Source organism: Paroedura picta, chromosome 6 (assembly GCF_049243985.1).
Source record: "Paroedura picta isolate Pp20150507F chromosome 6, Ppicta_v3.0, whole genome shotgun sequence".
NCBI classification, from domain to species: domain Eukaryota; kingdom Metazoa; phylum Chordata; class Lepidosauria; order Squamata; family Gekkonidae; genus Paroedura; species Paroedura picta.
In genome coordinates, this window is record NC_135374.1 from 56,285,512 (window position 1) to 56,291,511 (window position 6,000).

Genomic DNA, 6,000 nt, shown 5'->3' on the forward strand with positions numbered 1-6,000 from the left:
GCTGCTTTAAGCAATTTGGCACCTGCAGTACTGAACACCTGGGTTACACAGCTGCTTCTGTGTTGATCCATCTGACTGTTATGACATATGTCAATCAAATCGCACAGGGAGATGGGAATCACTAACAACTTATATGACTTAGTGCAGAGCATAATTTAAATTGCTGTTCTCTGATGTGCAAACAGATGATTGACTGCTTGTGTGATGGAGTATTTGCCTTACTGTTTATATGATTGTGTTGATTTATGGGTCTGAGGAAGCACAGTTGTTAAAAATCCCTTTGCACTGAATGTTTTCCATGGTTAGCATGTTAAACAGAATCTCATAAAAAGGAAAATATATATTTTACGTAAAGAGCAGAAAATTGATCTCTTTCTGTATAGCAAGACAGCCTTGCTACGTAAATCTCCCTTTAAAGAACTATACAGTGAGAAAATAGGATAGTCCATTGTACTAACAGCGCAATCCTCTGTCCATATTTACCAAGCAGAAAGTCCCTCCCAATACTGTGAACCTTATTTTTCAAGTAAACATGCACAGGACTGCTTTACAGAAGAATTCTGTTATAAATGGAGCTTTCATAGCAAGCTGGGATTTGAACTTTGGTCTTTCCAGGCCAAGTCATAGAATCATAGAATAACAGAGTTGGAACAGACCTCATGGGTCATCTAGTCCAACCCCCTACACTATGCAGGACACTCACATCCCAATAGAATAACAGAGTTGGAACGAACCTCCTAGGTCATCTGCAGGTCACCTGCAGGAAACTCCTAGGTCACCTGCAGGACACTCACAACCCTATTGCTCATCCACCGTAACCTGCCACCCCCTTGAGCTTTCACAGAATCAGCCTCTCCATCAGATGGCTATCCAGCCTCTGTTTAAAAATTTCCAAAGATGGAGAACCCACCACCTCCTGAGGAAGCTTGTTCCACTGAGAAACCACTCTGTCAGGAACTTCTTCTGGATGTTTAGATGGAATTTCTTTTGAATTAATTTCATCCCATTCGTTCTGGCCTGTCCCTCTGGGGCAAGAGAGAACAATTCTGCTCCATCCTCCATATGGCACCCTTTTAAAGTCCAGCACTCAAAGAACCATACCATAGAGGCTGTCATTATTTTTGCTCTATATATGCATTAAAATACAGCTCCAACTGATATTAAAAGAACTCTGATTTTTGTTGTTTTCCTCTTCCCTACTATGGATCTGATGAAACAGACTGAAATATTATCAGGAAATCAAAAGGAATTGCTTCTATTTGTTTTTATCTTATCCTTTTCAGCAGCTGGCTCTTATAACTCTTCAGTCTCACAGTATAAGTAATGCAAGCCTTTTGGCAGATTGAGATAGCAGTCCAAGAAAAGATTTAGCATCAGAAATGCAATCCTTTGCTTACAGAGCACAGGAAGCCACTTGAGCAAATCTGCCTTGACCTTAATGGATATCACTGGTCATGCTAGGTTAAGGTGTCATTTTCCCCCTCTAAGCTTCTTAAAATCTGCAGAGCAGGCACTTTAGGAAACCTGCACAGACAATAATACATTCATAATCTCCTGCTGAACACTTCTTGTCTGTGGGATAGAGCTTTTTACAGAGTAATCATCAAGGAGTCATTACAACCACTGCTGAAAACTGGCTTGCTATTGGCTGAATCTACTGTTGACTCTTCTTTCTGTCTTCACTAAAACTGTAGACTTTTACTGCTGACTTGTTTCCTGTTCTGCTAAACTACTTTAGAGTCAGAGAGCAAGGATTTTGGGCACCTTCTGAAACTAAATCCTGCCATTATCCATGGCATAATCCTAAACTGTTACATTCTTCTGTTTGCGATTTCTCTGTCAGTTTACTAATAATATATTTGGAGACAACTGATTAGGCTCTGATTATCATTTGTTAATGTCTGGAATTTTCCCCTGGTTCTGGATGAAATCAGGCCCCTTCTGGGGAGGTCCCAGGGCTGTCCAAAAACCACCTCTGTTGGCCTACCTCAAGGGAATGCTCAGAAATCCACATTCCATTCCACTCTTTTTTTTTTTTTTTTGCTATGGGATTCATTGGGGTGTATATCAGGGCTGAGCCATGCAGAAGTTGGAAAACTTGGATCATCCCTAGACAAACATTCCCAGCCATTGCCCCCCCCCACACACACACACACACCAAGTGTCGCTTCTGTCATCTACCCTCACAACCTTCCTCGGCCTTAAGAAGAAATTGCTGAACATGTTACAATGTAATTCCAATATAACAAAATAGCAACAACCCCCCCCCCACGCTTCCATGTTTGGTTGGCACCTTTCCAGCTTGGTGGAGCATTGCTCCCCCCCCACACACACACACACACATGCTGTGGGCTCACCACAGCACTGATAAAGCTGTTCTGACCAAGCAGTAATATCAGGGCTTTCTCAGCCTCACCTACCTCACAGGGTGTCTGTTGTGGGGAGAGGAAAGGGAAGACAATTGTAAGCTGCTATGAGACTCCTTCTGGTAGAGAAAAGTGGCATACATGAACCAACTCTTCTTCTTCCTTTCTTTAGAATTCAACTTCATACTTGGTTTTAGTGAGATCGGGGACAGTCTGCATGGGGGGGCGGTGTAAAACAGCCCACCTTTTTGGAGCCAATTTTTGTGTTGTTATAATGCAATTGTGGTATTTTTTTAAGATTCTGGATTTGTAGGGGGCATTCAAATGCGACAAAAGTTGATGGGGAGTTTTTGCCATGTGACAATGATTGACAAGTTATTCACTTCCTGTCCCTTGGCTATTGTGTGCAGACACTAGCCTGGGGGCAAACGGAGGGAAGCAAACCAAAGGCTCCCCCATGCAGACATGGGCAAAGATTGGGAAAGCTATCCCAAGGCAAAGAACCAGGGGAAACAATGGCATAACAGCTGGGTGAGTCCTCCATGCAGAGAATGTCCAAGAATAGACCAACTAAGTTTAAGCCTGGGTATAAGCTTTCATGATCATGCATACTTCAACAGATGCAAATGTGCATGCACACAAAAGTGTGCTCCTCATGAAGGCACTCACCAATCTTTAAACAGCCCCGTGGCGCGGAGCGCCACGGACTGAATAAAGCAGTAAGGGCTGTGTGGGAGGAGTTAGGGCGGGCCCTGTCCGGGATAAAAACTCGGAGGGGCCCCTCCGAGTGTCCATCCCACCCTAAGCAGCCAATGGGGAGCCGTGCAAAGCGCGGCTCCCCATTGGCTGCTTCACCCGCCCAGGGAATATGGCAGAGCAGCCGCCTGACGGAGCCCCCGGCACAACAAGCGAAGCCTCCCAGCCCTAGCAACTGCGAGCCACGCGCAGCGCAGCTCGCAGTTGCTCCCAACCTGATGCGGTGAGAGGCGCGAAGCGCCTCTCGCCGCATCAGGCCACCGCCTGACGGAGCCCCCGGCACAACAAGAAGATAGCCGCCACCAAGAAGACCCCGCTCTGGAGCCGCCTGCCTCCGCTCAAGGGAGCCCCCGGCAGTCACGCGGAGCGCGGCTGCCGGGGACTCCCTACCCAGCACAACAAGAAGATGGCCGCTGCAGAGAAGATGCTGCCCTGGAGCTGCCTGCCTCCGCTCAAGGGAGCCCCCGGCAGCCGCGCATCACGAGCATGCCCGCCGACATCAGGAACCCGTCGACGAGCCGCCACCGCACACGCCGCCAGACTGCCTGGGAGCCGCCGCCTGAAGCAACGGCCTCCCTTCTCGCCCCGCCACTGAAACAAGGACGCCCCGCCGCTGCTGCTGCCGACGCCGCCGGCCTCCGGAACCCCACCACCGACCCAGGCAAGCCACCCTACGCCGCTACACCCCTACGCTTACCACCCTCTCCATCCAGCCCCATCCCCACGCCCCACAACGCCTCCGTTCCTGCCCGCGCCAACACCCACCCCCCAACAAGCCACCCCAACTCTGCCGCGCTTCCCAAACAACACCCTACACCCCCACACGAACCTTTCCCCCTAACCCACCCACCCCGCCTCCGATGCGCCCCTACTTCCCATGTTGCTGACAGCTGCCTTCTCCCACGCCGACTCCGAACCGTTCGGACGCCGCTCCCAGGCCACGCGACCCGCGCGGCTGGGACAACACCAAAAGACTGAACCACGCACGCGCGCCGTCCCGTGCATGCGTCGCTCTGTTCCCCCACCCTATCCCCGCCTACCCAACACAGCCAAACCACGCATGTCCAGACTTCCGGACATGCGTCGCTCTCCTGCCCCCCCCCAACCCCAACCCCGACCTCCCGGTCGACTCCCGCTGCCCGACGCCACACCGGCCCATTCCCACACTCCGCCCTCCACCCACGCTGCCCGCGCGCCGCCGCGCCACCTCCCCAAACCTCTCCTTCTAGCCCATTTTTATAAATGGGCTTTGTTTCTAGTTTATATATAATTTATCTACAATCATGCACAATGGATCTTTACTTGCATAACACACATAAGAACACTTGCATAATTTTATGGTTGGGGTCAGCACAACATGAGGAACTGTATTAAAGGGTTGCAGCATTAGGAAGGTTGAGAACTACTGAGATTAACAATTCTTTCTGGAGGCCAGTTACCTACACTACATTCGGAGTGTCGGTGGAGAAAAATCTAAGCAATGTGCTAGAGAATAAGCATCACACATTGAAATTTGTTTCAAAGGACTGATTCACTCAGAGCTCTAATTATGATGGCATTGGGGAGGGACATGTCAGAAATCCTGCCGGACAGGCAGCAAATTATGGCCTATTATGAACAGGTGTTTTCCTATACTTTCTTCAGCAATCAGTTCACTTTCTAGTCATTGCTTTCCTGAGTTTTCTTATACTGGTTTTTGGGCAGTTTTTTCCTTGCTTCACTTCTAAGCCTCAGGTAATTCTGAAGCATATAGATTCCCTTGGATACACCCCTCCACCTTTTTTTCATCACACAGAGGTCACTCTCCTGCCCACATTGAGATAGTTCATTCTACTCTGCACCTTCTGCCATTCTCCCCCCTTTATTGGTGCACAAGCTCCACTATTGCGTACTTTTTCCATCAGGTAATGGGGGCTGGGGGGGGGTGACAAGTTGGATGAGTCTATCAACATGGATGTATTGCTAAATTAGGGTTGCTAGCATACCAATCCTCATTTTGGGTGTATGAATACAATTAAAAGTTTTAAAATTACATTACCTATAATGGCGGCTCAACACAGCAAACCTGCACCTTCCATTAAAACCCTCATTATTCAGTCTCTTGCATGAGAGGGAAATCCAGACAAAGAAATCAATTCAAGCTTCGAAAAAATTCACCATGAAATGGAGGGACATTTAGTCTGACTACAGCAGCTGCAAAGCTTTGTTCTATTTATTTATAGGGTTGGTTCTCTGCCACCAATCCCCTTCATTTCCATGCAAACAAGCACAAGAAGAGTCATGGGTTTTGTAAAAGGAGATGCAGAGGGCTTAACATTTCCATGCACAACTCAATGTCTTTATGGCAGTGGTTGGACTGCCTGGAATCTACCACATCAGTCACTCAAAACGTACTAGTTATGGTGTCCTCCAGATCCAGTCATTGTCAATGCAATTGTTACAATAATTTTGCAAGGCGGGGAACAGAACCAAATGTAGGATGCCAAGAAAGTCCCTGTGTTGTTCTCCCCCCACCCACCCCCTGCCATTCCAGAATGTAGGACTGTAAGCTCAAGACGGCAGAGAGCAATCAGTCTATCTCATCTTCATAAATATATTCCTTAATTCAAGAAGTTGCTTTAACAGTTGCCATTTTTAATCAGTAGACCAGTCCTCTAAATATTTTGTTTTGCTTTGTTGCTCAATCAATATTACTTGGTAAAGAAAAAAATAACAAATGAGAACATTTTATAAGCTGTAGTTTCTGGTATGTTACTTAGAAAAATAATTGCTTTGAAAATATTTAGTACTGGTATAGCCTTCCCTTTCAACAATGACATGTTGAAGGAAATATGAAACAACTTACAGTTGAGATATCAGTGAAGACTTGCAGGGTGAA

At 47.3% G+C, this 6,000-nt stretch overlaps 1 long non-coding RNA gene across 1 annotated transcript in view; it reads right to left on the bottom strand.

Annotated features, from left to right (window-relative positions):
• LOC143840694 (uncharacterized) overlaps nucleotides 1-5,300 on the bottom strand; it is a 50,940-nt gene extending 45,640 nt beyond the window's left edge. The window contains exon 1 of the long non-coding RNA XR_013232326.1: nucleotides 5,161-5,300. This is a non-coding gene — a long non-coding RNA (uncharacterized LOC143840694). The remainder of the gene's footprint in view (nucleotides 1-5,160) is intronic.
• Nucleotides 5,301-6,000: the final 700 nt, after the last annotated feature.